Consider the following 16,606-nt stretch of genomic DNA (forward strand, 5'->3'; position numbering starts at 1 on the left):
TTGTTTAAACTGTGCGTATTTAGGGTTGGGAATGCTTATATAGGGTTGGGAATGCTTATATAGGGTTGGGAATGCTTATATAACGCGCACCCCCCCCTGAGATGAGGGAGGACGCGTGGGCCTGTCTTGTGTGGGCGGAGCTTCAACGGTGACACCGGCACTCAAGCGCTCGCTGGGTGTTCCAATTAAAAGTGACCCCTGCCAGGTCTGCAACAACTCTCCTGCTATACTCAGTTCCTGCACGCACGCGCACATACGTGCACTAACAAGCACACACACATGCGCGCCGCTGACAAACCACAAACAGCCCGGCTGATGATGATGGATGGTGTGCATAACCTGGCTGGTTATATAGACTTTAGCTAAAGAGCTGCGGCCTCCCCCAGAGGCAGGTGGCAGGCTCCTCCCACACCGGTGGCTCCTCCCACACAGGTGGCTCCTCCGCTGCACCATCACCACGTTCAGCTAAAGGATTTTTGGTCGCCGTGGGACAGCCACAGCCAACGTTTAGCACCGATCCGGATGCTGCCGATCATCACATGATGCTAATGTAGGAGGACCCGGAGGAGCAAGACAAAAACATGCTCTTTGCAAAGGGCGCCCGCGGATGAGGGGAACAACAGAAATAACAATTTGTCAGAACTTCTGTACATTGGTTTTCTGACTCGCCAGCTGAGTGTAAACAAGACATATTGTGCAGCCGCGTCAGGGAGCGAGATGTGCCATTTTCCCAAGGCCGAGCCATTAAAGTCTCATTAGGGCACTTCAGACGTATTTGCGCGGCGAGGAGCTGCCATTAAACACATCACAAGGCCTAATAAATGCATTATTTAAAAGCTGTGCTCCAATTACTAATTGATTAGAGCGTCTCATCAATAACACAGAAGCAGAACGCTTCAAATCAAAATACACATAATTTATACATGAAAGGCTTTAAAAGGGATAACTTCTCTGTTAATCAGTCATAAATGTTTTAATCGCCCAAATTTTTGCTCATGACTAGGAAAAAAGAGCGCGGGGCTGTCAGATTTCTCCGGGCCGGGGAGGACTGGGGCTGGATCAACACAGCGCGGTTTGAAACGCACATTAAAGGCAGAAAAACAGACAACTTTCCTACTGGGAGTCTGTGGAGGCAGAATCTCTGCAGGCCGACACATGAAAGCACATCTGATTTCATAAAAAGCGAATCGCTTTTAAATGTTCTTTATTTTTCCAGTGGCATTAAAACCGTTTCCCCCCATCGGCAAATTAGCCCCGCGCTAATTTCATATTAATTACGCAACGTTAAAAGTGCTTCGGTGTGTCGTGTAGAATCGAGTTTGATAGTTTATTGTAGAAATATGAAGAGTGAAGCCCCGAACGTTTCGATTCGTGCGTTTGTTGCCCCGCCGAGACCTTTATGATGGTCACAAACCAGGTCCTGGATGAAGGAATACGCCTTTATTTATGATGGTTCCACCCTCACGTCGGAGGTTCTGAGGTGCTGCTGAGTCCAGAAACCCAGCGAGAAGCCTCAGACCCTTGTGGGTCCAGATCTGGTGGCTCCAGAAGTGGAGCAGAGAGAAATCTGAGATACGTGCTGCTCATATTATAGAGGTCCGCGCTGCTTCTGATGGGAACCAAGTCCAAGGTGACACAGACGATCCTGACTCTTGCAACATCGTTTATGGAATCGTTGTTTCTGTCTTTAAAGAAAGTGTAAATTAAATATAAGAAGCTGTAAATGCCATTGACTCAGAAGAAGAGGCACTTTTAAACATTTAAGGGTAAAATAGTCTTGGCGTTGTGGTCGTTCACGCAGCCAAAGCATCACATGTTGCCTCTGCTGTTAGCTTGAAGGCTCAAGTATCAGTTCTTAAAGTTCTGATGCAGACTGGGTGCACATGTTTAATATCTGCTGGATTCTTATTTTGCTTCTTCAAAATCGCAGGTGGGCGAGGCACGAACCAGAAGAGCGGAGCCGCCAGTAGATCATCTACACGATGGTGAAACCCTGGACGAGCAGAAGATGCAGCCGCAGCACGTCAGCGATGGAATAAATATGCAAATCGCAGAAGAGAACGGAGGGATCTCGTGTTGACGCCTCCTCTGGAGACCTCACTTTTAATTCCCTTCAACATTCACCACACAACCAACCACCAAACAGAAAATCAAAAGCATGAAACCCTCTGCACGGAGTGAGCTCCTCCGTATAAACCCGTCACCTACGCGGCGGCGAGCCACAGCTACGAGCCTCGAAACACAACACACCAGCGCCGAAGCCTACGATGAAGGTGAAGAGGAAGAGGAAACAATGGCAACTGCAGCTAAACTACATCAGTACATTCAGACCGGAACTAGGTGTTGACTATCTTCTACTTTAAGAGGGTTAGCATAGCATTGCTGCATTAAGCTAATTCCAGCAAAGTTGGGCAATAATGAAATTGTGTCTACAGCCGCTAAAATAACCGGGATTGTAATTTGATATGCAGGAGAGGTGTGGAGCGCCGCGCCTGAGATGTTTCTGCTGACGATGGTCAGGAGGAATCGGGAGGAGATGAAAGCTTGCGAGTGTATCTCCTCTGGAGACGGTGTTGTCTCCGAGAGCAGGCGGTGCCACGGGGGGTTGTCATTTTCAGATGAAGAGACAGGTCTACGTCTGCAGCGCAATCTCCCAGCAGCCACTGCGGCGCCCCCTGGAAGCTCATGCTAATCGCCAGCACTGGTGTTGCTCCCGCCTACTGACAGCTCACTGAGCTGGCTCCACATCACCAGGGAGGCACACGCACACACACACACACAGGCGCAGGAACACACACACACACAAACTCCATTCTGAGAGGAGGCACGTTGCATACACGGTGGAGAAAGAGGATGAACGTAGGATGATCTTGTCATGTCACAAACATGCACAATCTCATCTCGCTGTGTATGTGTGTGTGTGTGTGTGACACAGGCTTTAGTGTCTGTAGACGCACCCACACACACACTTGCGCACACATTTCATGCTGACACTAATGTGTGATAGTACTTTAAATATAGGCATATCGTTTATCTGCTAATGAGCAGAGAGAGATGAGCCTGTTGAATATGGTAATTTGCTGCTATATTAGCCTTCTGAGGATAGCTTAGAAAGAGTCGGGGTGTGTGTGTGTGTGTGTGTGTGTTGTAGCGTTATGAGTCTCTGTGTTCAGTCTGCTCCTACTTTAGAAGCATTCTCTAGCTTAGCCCAGGTTTACCTCAGGACATTAACTCATCGGAAGAAAACATTGCAACTCTTCCTTGTTTTTCCTGTCAACGCTCATTGGGGGAGTTTATGGAGCCGCTGACGGTGCAGGTGGCACTTTTAGGAGCTGGGACAATATTAGTTGCTGGTGGTTCACGTGCTCCATAGAACGCTGTGAAGGTTAATTATAGGAGAGGCGGTGAAAAGATTCACTCGGTTCTCGTAAATATGAGCTTCTCTTAAGGGGAAACAGCGAGTGTGGTCGTCTTAGATCAGATTCAGATCAATTCTAAATGATTAACAATATCAATTTAAAATAAGGACGCTCATTTGTCCTGCTGGTTTAATAGATTCCCATCATCAGAGGAGTGTGATCACAAAGCACATAAAACCCAGGACACCGTCACAGGATGTGACATCATCAATAATCTTGCTTTCTTATTCCTAAAGTTCCTCTGAAGAGCAACGAGCAGACTAATTAAACCAATAAGCTGGGGGTTTTACTGTACTGTACAGAGCAGCCTAAACACACTGACAAGCCTGTCCCGCAGGATGGCGAGGTCGCCGGCCGAGGACGGTCCGGCGGCGTCCTTGTCCGAAGCCGCCGGCAGCTCGTACGGATGAGAAGTGACAGAGGTCGGGAAGTGAGAGGGTGTCTGTCATATCTGGCTGTGCCTTTGACCTCCTGCTCCCATAATCAGGGCTAAGGACTCTGCTTTGTCACTCCCGGGTCAGGTGACAGCGCGGCGGCCCCGGCCGGGGACGAGCGGGCGGCGCAAGGACAGCGAGACGCCAGCGAACCCCCTCCTGTTCATCCCACCCGTCTCCCGCCTCTAACAGACCTTCGACAGGACCCAACCCCACCGGGATCTAAATTCTACGCCCGAATCCGCCGCTGGAGTTTCGCTGGCTGTTGAAACATCCTGGCGATAAAGTGCCACAACAATAAACCAATATGACCTGTAGCTGAATGGCTTTACCGGGGGAGATTAAGCCATAAAACAGCAGCCCGCGCCAATAAACGCCGCCGTTACTGCCTGAGATATTCAAGTGAGTGAGAGATTATTCCCCTGCTCCTCAGAGGCCCCGGCGCTAGCGCACGGCGCTGGCGCGCACGGCGCTGGCGGATTACACACATAAAGGTTGTGGATATATTAGAGGAGGATGATAGTTCCCCTAACTACTGTAACTAATGAAGGAAATTAGAGCCATGATGGACTGATTCTCGCTGTGGCAATAATCATCAAGATGAGAGGAGCATGTAGGAGGGGATTTTATTGTTAAAAAAAAAAGGGAAATACGCAGGGAAAAAGTTGATCCTCTTGCATTAACTGGAGGATGTGAGTTTTTATAAGCCTCTTTGAACATAAACTGAAACAAACAAACTTGACTCGGGGAGGCGCGGCGCGGCGCAGTCGAGCAAAATCCGTTTTGTAATTAAGTAAATCTGCATATCGGTATTAGCCGCCATTAGCATAGCGCATTAATGCTGATTGTCCAAATACACATCCCCTTTGCTGAGTGATCAGAGGCAGAATAATCAAAATAGGCCTTAAAGCCTTTAAATCCTAATTCGCATATATATGCTAATTAATGTGGATTAATAAATAATTTATGTAAATTACGCATCTCCTTTTGGGACCGACTATTGTTTGTTTTAGGTAAACGTAGGCATCAGCAGCGCTAAGTGCCATTTCCCGCCGTTTTCGCCTCCTTTTGTCCCCTCCGCTGCCCCCGTTTGTCTTCTTCGCCTCCCCGCGTTCTTGCCTTTTCTTCGGCGGCGATTTTATCTCCCACGCCGCCCGGCGCTCTGATCCCAGCGGCGGATCCCTCCAGCATTTCAATCAGGCGCTAAAAATAACCCTCTTTTCTTTTATTCACGCCGGCTTTGCGGCGACGCAGCCGCTCGGCGCGGGCAGACGAGAGGTCAATCCATTATCTCACCAGCAGCCGTACAAGCTGCCGTCTGACTCCTCAATGCCAAAACCTCCCTCGTATATCACACCTTTACCATTTCCCCCGTCCGTCAGCGGCAGAAAATCTCCATAAAAGTGTTTTCGCGATGACACCTCCTTGGGAAACTAAAATAATAAAATGAGCGCCATCCCCCTTTTTACCCGGCCGAATTATTTCTCCTCGTTAGGTGGGACGGGAGCGCTAAAAGTTTTGACACGCATTACTTTAAGGCCGGCGTGTTCTAATTTCCATATGGCCGCAGCACTTCGGTCTCCATCAGCAATAATGTGATTCTTCCACTGAGAAGATGAGGGATCAATACCCTCTCAGGCCCGCGCGTTAAGCAGAAACGGCGAGAAAAATCAGAGCGTCCGCCTCATCTGCGCTGATCTATGTGGTGGCGAGATGGCGTAGATCATCATGAAATAGTTGGAAATGGACAATTTATGTGTGGACGAGTCGGCTCCTGCGAGCTTTGCCGCGCACTCCCCACGGGCCATTGTCAGACCAGCGCCATTAGCACGTTCGGCGGGTGACATTAACCTTTCCACACCGGCTCACCGATATCTCATCCCAGGCCGAGTCGTGCTGGCCGGCGCTTCGGAACGCGGCTCGTTTATGAGATTGGCCATCTGAAACATGTATGGATTAGAAAAATGATCATTGGTAAAGTCCATCATCGGCTGCGTTTTCTGACAATTGCTTTGAGTTACGGCCCCCCCGCCGCCGCCGCCGCCGCCCGCCTCTCTCCAGGGACCCCCGAGCGTCCGTCTCGGAGGCGTTGCCTTCGAGAGCGCGTCGCTCCTCGCGTCTGGGTCAGGAGCTCAGAGGACGAGATGGCCACTCAGAGCAACAATCAGGAGAAAGTATTGATCCGGGAGCATTTGGCCGCCGCCGCCTCATTACTGCTGGCTGCAGCGCCCACGCTAAAATATTGCACATAAATTTCAAAGCCCGGCTTCCTGGGAAATTAGATCCCCCCCCCATACACACACGATGATTTAAATACACTTTATTTTAAATTAAAACACCTGCACCGAGCCACAAAATGTGATTTTTTGAAATTACAGAAACAGATGCCAACTATTTTATGATGGTGTCTTTGTATCTGCGCCACCCTCAGATCTTCTGGGGGGTTGTCTGGTCTCGATAGAACCTTCCAGGCCCTCTGAGACGGCCCTGCAGGTGCTGCCCTGCAGCTTCTTCCACGTATTCTCTTCAACACCACTTGAATGACCGTGAGCGGACTAGCTTAAATGCTAAAAAGCTCCTTCTGCGTCTCCTGCTGAAGGTGTGTGTGGACGCCCGCTCGCCAGCGTGTTTGTGTGTGTGTCGGGAGGTTGATTGTTGTGCTGGTGGTGGCGGTGATTGTGCTCGTGGCTGCAGGGCTCCTAATGAAGGTGCGCGTAATAAAATCAGTGCACCAGGTTCCTCGTCTGCGCGCCGCCTCCCTCAAACTCCGTCTGATTGAAAATGGAACAGCTGTGATGATTTAATTTACATGTTAATAACCAACAGGCCTCCAGAAAATCGTCCAATAAATGCCTTTTTATTACCGCCTGTATCTTCTGTGACGCAGGGGAGCGAGGGAGGCAGGGAGGGTGGGGGGGGAGGGGTGCAAAAAGAGCGGCGTATGGGGGAGAAAAGGCGACAGTAATTAATTGTTTTAAGTGATTCTATTAAAACAAAAATTATCTGCTGGAGATGTGTGAGGAATGAACATGGGCTGGTTGGCAATGGCTGGCATGTGTGGGTGGGGGGGGGTGGTGCTGTGTGTGTGTGTGTGTGTGTGTGGTGTGTGTGTGTGTGTGTGGTGTGTGTGTGTGTGTGTGTGTGTGAGATGGTGGTGTGATGACGAGCCACACAAAAATGGGAATTTCTCATCAAACTTTTCCCGACTTTTGGCCTGGATCCCCGCCTCGTCCACGCCAGTCGGACGCCGTCGCGTTGCCGCGGCGACGGCGGCATTAATTTGGCGTCTAATAGAAATTCGGGATTTATTGAAGTCGCGGCTCTTGTTTGCTTGTTGTCCTGTGTGATTTAAACCACCACCCCCCCCCCACCTAGCTCAGGGAAACCACCCAGGGAACTGAGAATTCCGTCCCGACCCCCAGGAACAGAAGAGGGTTGAACTGTGGCTCCCTGCACACATCTTCTCCATCCCTTTTTATTCCCTCTATCCTTTCTCCGCCACCTTCTCCTCAATCCTCTCCTCCCCCATCCCGGTCCTCAGAGAGGTGGCCTGACCACCGTGGCCATTCATGTCATTGTCAGCAGAGCCACATGGTCGCGTCTCCCTGCTCCTCCTGGGACCTGGGGGGGGGGACAGGGCCCTTTCTGGGTGGGAACAGTAATTAGAGAATAGAAGCAAAACATATAAAGAGAAAGAACAAAAGGCAAATGAACAAAAGGAATAAGAGATTAGACAGGGAGGGGGAGAAGAAGCAGACTGGAGGTCCGTGGAAGTCATTAGGGAATCTTCCCAGGCAGCGTGCGGCGCTCCATAAGAGCTCAGTCGTGGGATCTATTAATGTTCCAAATAGCTTAAAGCCATTGTACCACCACTCACGTAGTGCTGCAGGGGAAGATCTGCGCACGGAGGGGTTGCATCACTCCTCCTCACAGAGGAACTCGGAATTCCATCCCACTGTCACGAGCATCCTCTTTGATCACCGGGTGTTCATTTTATTGACTTGGCTCACTGCTGCTGTGTGACATTAGAGAACACAGGTTGGCTGGGGTCTCCCCCCCCCCCCCCCCCCGAGAATCCACGCAGTTAGATCTGTACCGCGTTTGCTGCCCTAAGGCCTCGTCACGCCAAGACGGAACGCCCGACCCACGAACAGCACCTAGAGCTGTTTACCGTCTGCTCCTCAAAGCAAAGAGATCCGGCTGTGACATCGCAGAAAGGCAGCAAGAACCAAATTTATGCTAATGGGGGATTGTTCTGTGTGCGTTAAAAACACACCCTCCTGCTACGTTGCGCTAGCAGCCGGGACGGAGACGGCGAAGGAGGGAGCGGACTCGGACAGAGAGATCATGTGAACGTGTCACACATTCCAACGGGGATCGGAGGAAAGTTCTGGGGGTGTTTCCCAGAAAGACCCAAGTTTGGAGAGGTAAGAGGTCACTGTAGCCGGACAATGATGCCAGCTCAGCGTCTATTGACAGGGAGGGGCCAGGGGCATTGTGGGAAGGGCGCAGAGTGGCTCTTACTGCCAGTCATGGTTGGGGAGGATTTGCATGAGCTGCCAATCACCCCAGGAAGGAATGTAGGGGGGTCAGAGGGGTCAGGCAGGCGGAGCTGAGCCCGAGAGTGAGCACAACAAGCTCTGACGCAGGGATGATGGACTTAGGTGTGTGTGTGTGTGTGTGTGGGGATGGGGGGGGGCTCAAGCTGCCTGGAGGCCTATAATTCAAATGAAAATGAAAGTAAATTAAAATTGTTACTTCATTAGTTGTTAAGAGTTCCCTTTTAAATAAAGCAGCGACATTTATGAGGCAGATTCAGAAAGACTATAACAAAATTTACACACACACACACACACACACACACACACACACAACACACACACACAATGAGTGTGTTTGTATGAATCGATAATATGGGGCCTGGAACACAGCGTCATTGTGTGACCGGGCCCCCAAACTGGCTGAAATCTTCCTCTTTGACCCCCGAGGCTACGTCAACTCTGGCAGCCATTTCAAAGTCTGCCTGCCGACTGGAGCCGGGCCGACGGCCGAGGGCTCGCTAGAACCAGCAGCCTCTCGCTCTGACCGCCAGCATTTCTGCGAAATGAAAGCAGGAAGAAAGCAAATTGTTTGTGCCGTGAGCCCTGACAGGAGGCAATAGCAGCGCGGTATTAGCTAAGGATAAAAGTAATGGGATTTGTAGTGGTGAGGCAGTGAGTGTGTCGTAAGATGCTGTTGACGGGTGATAGGGGCGAACCGCCACCTTTAAAAGCTGATTAGTATCTATGGGAGTGCTGGAAACGAGTGTGTGTGTGTGTGTGACAGTGTGTGTGTGGGGGGGCAGCCTCTCCCTACCTTTGACAGTCGAGCGCATCTCTATTATTGGACGATTTTCTTATTGGTGCTGGGCTTCCGAAAGAGTCTGAATCGGTCAATAAGACCTCAACACTTTTGAGGAAGTGTGCTAAAAACACACACATGAAAACCTCTGTGTTTGCACGCTAGCCTGACACACACACACACACACACACACACACACCCGTACATGTTTTGCACATGTTTTGCAACCCCTGTCATCATCTTCATCGGGTTTTTGGTTGCCTTAAATCTCTGTGTTTTATGCTCTTTTTTGTCTCTTGTCCTTTTGCTGTCCTCTGTCCTCACCCAAGAGGAGGTGCTTGCATAGAATGGCTCCTCTTTTCTACCTATTCAATCACATTTTTCCCTCCATCTGTTGAAGACAGACTTCAGGGTTCAAATAAATTATTTGATATGTTTTTGCAAGTCTGCTTTTTTACATGTTGATGTCTCTCTTGATCCAGTTTGGTTGGTTTTCATGGAATTCCAACGTCAACATGCGTGAGGCCACCAGAGGTGATTTGGGTCCTGAGAAGGACGGGGGGGTCACGGCAAGGTCACAGGTAAAAACAAGATCTTTCTGCTTCATCCTTGAAGTTTGAGCAGTAAAAAACCCCAAAGAATCACGTCCATCAGAAGGTTTTCCTTTGTCTGAGGGCCTGAAAACGCAAACAGGTGCAACACAAATGTCTCAGATATTCATTCCAATCACCACTAAAACCTGGAAGGGAGCGGATGTTAAGGTGGGGGTGCAGGCACCACGCGGAGCACCGGGTGGAACACCATCAAACCTCAATCTTTGTCTTGCTGAACCCCAAAAACACAGATTAGACGAAGGGACCTTGAGAGTTGCTGCTGAAGCCGACTGGATCGGGAAGATTCAGGCTCTTTTCATTCTTTAATATTTTCCTTTTCAGCTTTGGTCGAGACAGAAGTTGTATTTTCTGGTTGCTGACTGAAAATAACACAAAGCCACATTTTAGGTTTTTTTTTTACAACGTATAATTTCCGGCGTGTTGAAAATTTGGACCTGCTAATTGCAACTAAATGCCTAAAAAACTGTGTAAACGCGCTATTTTTGCTCAGAGAAAAGAGTAAATGTGGAATCCTAATTGTTTCAGACCAGCAAGTTTGATTTAAAATGTTGCAAACGATAAAACCCAACACACACAAAAACAAGGCTCATTTTGGTTTTGGGGTTATTAGCCATCGTTGCTCCTTGGCTTTGGGCTAACTGTAATTTTGCCCTCGGAGGGGTTTAATGACCAGATGAGCGCCTGATTCCCATCTTGTCTTGGTCCTCACGCGTCCGCTGGGTTCAGACCATAATACCACAGCTCTACCAGTCCCAAAACACCGGTGAGGGAGTCAGATCGGGCCTCAGAACCTCCCCGACCCTGCCGACGGTGCGTGTGCACAGAGCGGGAGCTGAACAGCAGGTGGAGTCACGGCGCGTCCTCACCGCTAACAGCGCCGCGGCCCCTTCTGCCACGGCCGTAAACAGGTTCTGGGGAGGAAGAGCTGCTGAAATAAGGCGATGCTGCGTTGACGGACCTCTCAGCCGACCGAGGTGGAGCGGCAGGGAAAATAATGAAGCTTCAACATAAATAAACACGACAATCACTTTAATAATATCTTCAGGTTCAGTCAAACAACTTCATTTCTGGTGTTTATTTTACCCGCGCACCAGCGAAGCAGGTCCCTTAAGAACCCGCCCGGCTACCGCCCTGCTACAGAGTCCGTGTCGGCCCCAAAATTTCATCCGTTTTAAATTTAAAAAAAAAGGAAAAACAGCCTGAACTCGTGCGCCAGAAAAATATACAGACATGTTTTCCTTTGCATTCAAAAATACACATCCGATCAGTGGATGTTTGGAAAGACAGACACGGGGGGAAGGAGCCTTGCTTATATTGACTCAACGGGCACAACGCCACACAATTAGTCCAAACTACAGAGGGAGGGAAGGTGGGGGGTGGGGGGGTGGGGCGTAAGATAACCCAAAAAATAAAAAGCTGTCTGTGGAAAATTTGGAGCACTTCCCAAAATACACAAACTTTCCCGAGGAGCACATTTCTTGGGTATGCTGTAATCTCATATGGCTGGCCTTTCCTGAGCCTCTCCGTGAGACTCGTCTCTGCTCAGCTTTCCAAAGCCCCCCCCCCTCCAGACCTCACTAGTCTACTTCACAGTCTGGTCTAGTCTCAGACCCCCAGCCCCTTCCTCCAACAAAATCCCCTTCCAGAACCCACCGTGCACACATGGCAATCATTACAGGCAACTTTCTTAAAGAGGAACATTATACCACCAATTGCAGCCTTGCATGAAATTTTGATCACTTAAACCCAAGTTAAAGAGGCAGCAGCCACTTTCTATTCCTTTTCTCTTTCTCCATGAATGGTAATGTACTTACCCCGCAACAGCCCCCCCCCCCCCCCCCCCTTCCTTCCCCACTCTCCATTGTACCAGCCCAACAAAACCAAATGAGGCTTGTAGCCACTTCCATTAGGGGACACTTTAATAATGAAAAACAACAACAACAACCATAGTGTAATTCTGCTCGGCTTGTTTAAAGAGCATTTTCTGCTGCATTTGCTGCCATCGTTGTTAAATACAAACAAAATGGATCAAGTCCTGCAGCAATATCTCGGCACTAATCGTCCCTTAAGAGAGCCATCAGTGCCTGCGGAGCTGTGTCTAACTACAGCAACCGGTTGAGGTCTGGAGAGGCTAGAACAATGCTAAAGGAGGAACCAGAAAATTGGGGCTATTGGCTAAATCAAGAGGTGGAGAGAAGAAAGCCGGAGCCAGAAAGGCCTGCTGAGCTCCCTCGTAAACAATCATTACACCTCCCGCGGTGCTGCGCCCACTCTTCTCCACTCACCTCACACCACTGGCTAATTAGCCGCGGCTTTGCTTTAACTGCTGCCTCCGCCGTCATAAAATTAACACGTTTCGCGAAGCGGCGGAGCCTCGCTGGAGCTGCGGTTTGGGTTTATGAGCCTCTGCTGGCTAAACTGTTTGTCTCGTTCCGTTCATGCGCCGCTTCCTCCTCCCTTTAGCCCTAATTATGGAACTTGTTTTAGGTAAAACGCCACATTTTGGCCACAATAATCTTGTGATTTGTGACGTCACTAGCAGACTAGCGGAGTCTCTTTTAGCATTGTTGCAAGACGCCGGGATTCAAGGAGCCACTTTATTAAAGCAGCCCCTTGTTTAAAAGCCCATTCCTACGGATATGTACTTCCATGAGTGCTTCCATATTTGCACTCACATTGTGTGTGTGTGTGTGTGGGTGTGTGTGGTTTTTGGGGATAAAACCATAATGAGTTTCTCCGTCACCTGTGCATTACATCCAATGACCCCTTTCTCTCAACTCTACTCAATCTACATAAATAACCTGCCATTTTTTTAAAAAAGGGAAAAGAGAGGGAAGGAAAATAGAGGAGTTGAAGAGCGGGATTAGGCCTCCATGTGGAGCCGTTTATCCTGAGGAGCACAGGGAGGAGCGATAAAGCTCCAGAGGGCCCCACGCGGCCCCTCCGCCAGGGGAACAGCTTACCGAGCCCTGGGCCCGGCAGATGAATAGGATTTGGGCAAAAGTAGATTTTGCTGAACTCTTCCACTTCAGTTCATCATCCGTTCCCTTTTCTGAAGGAGGGGGGGGGGGGGGGCACGGAAGAGACTCTCGGGTAGCCGGCGTCATCCATCACACCCGGATTCACACACAAACCAAGCGAGCGACTCCGAACCGGCAACATATTTACGTCCCGCAGCTCTTAAAGAGAGAACAGAGAAGGGGGGGGGGGGGGAAATATGGATGACTGATCACATCCGGGGAAATAAAAAGCAGGAATGAGCCGGAGCGGCCCTCAGCCCGGGTTTATCCCGCTCCCACCTGCTCACAGTCGTTCGCAGCGCCGCCCAGTTTAAATCAGATATTCAGCGCTTAGTTGGCCGCTTCGATTTTCCCCATTAATTTTTTTTTTTCCCTCCGCGCGCGGCTGCATATTAAGAGGCGCGATGTCGTTCGGAATGCTGGTTTCTATTTTTGAAATGTTCTGAAATGATGTTTGCATACATTTGCATAGCCAAGTGCAAATTGAGCCATGAATATGCAAATTCGGAGCTGATGTCTGTGGCAGCCTCCTCTCTGCCAGGTTTAGAGAAGAATTTGTTTACACACGCACACACACACACACACACACACACACACACACACACACACACACACTCGCATATGCAGATTTTCCCTCACCCCTTCCATCTCACCACGGTCGTGGAGAACTACTTGTTTAAAACCCCTTCCGAAGACCCCATTCATTCTGCCGGCGCCTTATTAAGATGGTTTTCCGGCTGCTGTTTTCCCGTTGATGCGCCGGCCTGCACTTTTTTTTCCCCGCCGCCTCATTAAGGCGGGGAATGGGCTGCACGCTCGCCTGAAAGGTCCTGCAGCTGACATCAGGACCAGACACCAGCTAATGCTCCGCTCAACCAGCCCCCTCAAAATAAAGTCCGACTTAATTTGTTTACTGCGTCCGCCAGAGGCCTTTCGGCTCCTTCCCACTCTCGCGCCGTCCTTCTCGTTCCCTCAACCTCGGAGCCATTAGAAGCGCTCGACGTGCCGGTTTTGTCGTGAAATGTGGAGGCTGCCGTTCCAAAAGTGTATAAAGGGGGCTGGGGGGCAGTGGTGTGGATGTCAGACAGAGCTTCTCCCCTCATCAGCCCTTCTAATAACGCTGCTTTCAGCAAATTCAGCGTGCAGCTAAACATATCTAAGTGTATTTAAGCTTCCTGTATGATTTCTTCATCTCTTAGGTGGATTTTCAGCTCTCTGATTAGAGCTGCTCTGACATTTGTAATCCCCGATCCAGCCCTTTATGGCTTAAGTTGCAGTTCCCGTCGTTGATTGGTGCCGTGTCCGCGCACGCCGTTATTGGATAAAGGCAGAAAACACCCATTTAATTAGGGAATGGAGGGGAGAGAGAGGGGAGAAAAAAAACAAAAGCAAACCTTCCATTTAAGATTTCAATTAGCCTAATTAAAGGCAAATGGATGAACACCCAGAGACACAATTGCAGATGTGTTGCTGGAGAATGTTCGCCTTTCCGGTGCTTTTCTGTAAGGTCTTATCTTCTTTTCCTTCTTATGATTCGGTGCCTCCGTTTCAGATCTCAGCGGGGATCCCAAACAAAGCCGACAGAATCTGCACATGTACTCTAGAGAAATTATGCTAATGAAGGAAAAACAAAAAAAAAAAGAAAAGGGACCTTATCGTGGCGCTCCATTCCCCCGAGTCCCAGATTAAAAACTCATTCATTTGTTAAATATTTGACACATCTATGCTTGAGCTCGCTGCTCGGGGATTTGCAATACTTCACATCAACTTGTGTGGGAGAAATGCCCCCCCACTGATACTGGCTCAGACAACCTGGCACAACCAGACAACTCGCATGTGCGTATGAACACACTCGCGGTTTATTAATGGCTCTTCCCAAAAGTGGAGTCTGGAAGGAGACGCTAATCTGGTTACGGGAACAAAGCCCGTTTAGGCATCGTTGGGGAGACGAGCGGACGCTACGCAGACGACGTGGCGATGAGGAAAAGGCCGCCGCGCGTCAGGCTAGCAGGTTAGCGGCGGGACACCAAACTGTGCGGGCGTGAATGAGGGATGAGGGGAAACATGGGAGATGTGATGCAGCAGGGCGCAAAGCCATTACGCCTACCCCGAAAATAATTCACAGGGGACAAAGCAGCTTTATGGCTTCATTCCTGGATAAGAATAAAAGAAGAACGGGGGGGTTAGGATGTTGTGGGGGAATTCAAGGGAGGGTGGGGGTGGAATAATTAGATGATCACAAACTGTACCAGAGGCTCCGTTTTCACTCTGCGGTCCAAATTACGACTGTCATATTTTTAAAGACACGCTGACATTCTTTTGTCCCCGGCAGCTGCCAAGAACAACCCGGGCCGGCTTGTGTTGGCGCCCGATCAAAAAGGAGGACCCCCCCCGTTCCAAGTCGCGCAGCAACTGAAAACATTTACACAGCTGGGACCCTCGAACCCTGAGGCCGCTCTGCCCTCCTGAAAGGACCTGCAGCAGGGCTGCGGGAGAATGTCAGTGGGGGATGGGAGAGGGGGGCCAGGTGCTTCTGGGGAATGTAGGAGGTCTGAGGATGGGGCAGAGGATAATGGCGTTGAACCCAGGGTCAGTGCTGGAATTTCCCCTCACCTGCCCCCGATGGAGGGGGCTTGCTGGGCGACCTGCCTCGCCTCCACCCTGGCAGCGTTGGCGACGGTGCGTTTGGTTTTAGAATGAGAGGAAATTACACCAGAAACTAAATAATTCACCTGACTAAGCCGAGCGAAGGGGGCGGGGCCTATGCAGGAAATGCTTCTCTGTACAAATGATATATACACACGTTTTTTAAAAAAAGGACAGTTTAAGGGTAAAACACTGGCCCATTGCCGACTGGTTTCAATTACTGCATTTTTCTATGCATACAAATACAGTTAATCCATCGCAACTAGCAGAAAAACAGCACATTTAATGCTAACAACTCTTATTCTTGAATTAGCAAACGAGCTAAAGAGTGAAACGAGTTGAAATTATTTCTCAGCAGCGTCGCTTCTACCTTGAAAACATCCTTTTGCTCGTGTCTTTGACGCATTTTTTTATCTTTTATTTTCCACAGCTGAGCAATAATTAGAATGAACGACCGACGCCTTCAAACTTCCTGTTTTAGTATCACCGGCAGGAAAAAGCAGCCGTGTTTTTGCTTGACTCCTTTTATTTGACCTGATCTGACAGATCACACTTGCTCCTCCGTGTCCTCCGGGCACGTCTCTAACAATAAGAATGTTTTTATTGAAATATTTCCTATGGCCAGGTATTTTTAGCTGTAAACAAGGACAACAAACATTTCTGTGACAAGAGAAGAAGCCAGAACGCCTCACAAGAGTTCTGTTTGGAGTAATTAACTATGAGAGCTCCCAGGGACTTTGTGTGTTTGTGGGTTTGCTTTCACAGATAAACTTTATTTTTGAGTAGTAGAATAAAAATCTACTGACTTCTAAGTCCGTTAGATGTTGCTCAGTGTCCGTGTGTAAATAATAAATGAATGAGAAATGCAGTTAACCAATGAAAGTTGTGATTTAAGCATTATTTTATGACTTTTAGATGCTGCTATTGATACGTCAGATGTGCACACTCATCACACTGAGTCTTTATTGTGATAATTAAGCTAATATGCCACATGAATCATGTGATGCAGCCCTAAAACGGCGATGCCAGAAGCCAGTTCAGGTTTTCGGTCCCACCGGGCAGGTGAATTGTTGGTAGGACAGAAATCCCGGCTGGATTAGGGCCACAGAGGAGTGGATTTGGACAGCCGTGCC

At 49.3% G+C, this 16,606-nt stretch overlaps 2 long non-coding RNA genes across 2 annotated transcripts; both read left to right on the top strand.

Moving 5' to 3' along the window:
- The first annotated feature begins 1,924 nt into the window (after positions 1–1,924).
- Positions 1,925–4,246, top strand: LOC130525308 (uncharacterized). The gene is made up of 2 exons (XR_008950453.1): positions 1,925–2,340; positions 2,472–4,246. It is a non-coding gene; the product is annotated as an uncharacterized LOC130525308 (long non-coding RNA).
- A 10,826-nt stretch (positions 4,247–15,072) lies between these two features.
- On the top strand, positions 15,073–16,341 carry LOC130525306 (uncharacterized). The gene is made up of 2 exons (XR_008950451.1): positions 15,073–15,506; positions 15,904–16,341. It is a non-coding gene; the product is annotated as an uncharacterized LOC130525306 (long non-coding RNA).
- The last annotated feature ends 265 nt before the right edge of the window (positions 16,342–16,606 follow it).

This window comes from Takifugu flavidus, chromosome 5, assembly GCF_003711565.1.
Source record: "Takifugu flavidus isolate HTHZ2018 chromosome 5, ASM371156v2, whole genome shotgun sequence".
Taxonomy (NCBI): domain Eukaryota; kingdom Metazoa; phylum Chordata; class Actinopteri; order Tetraodontiformes; family Tetraodontidae; genus Takifugu; species Takifugu flavidus.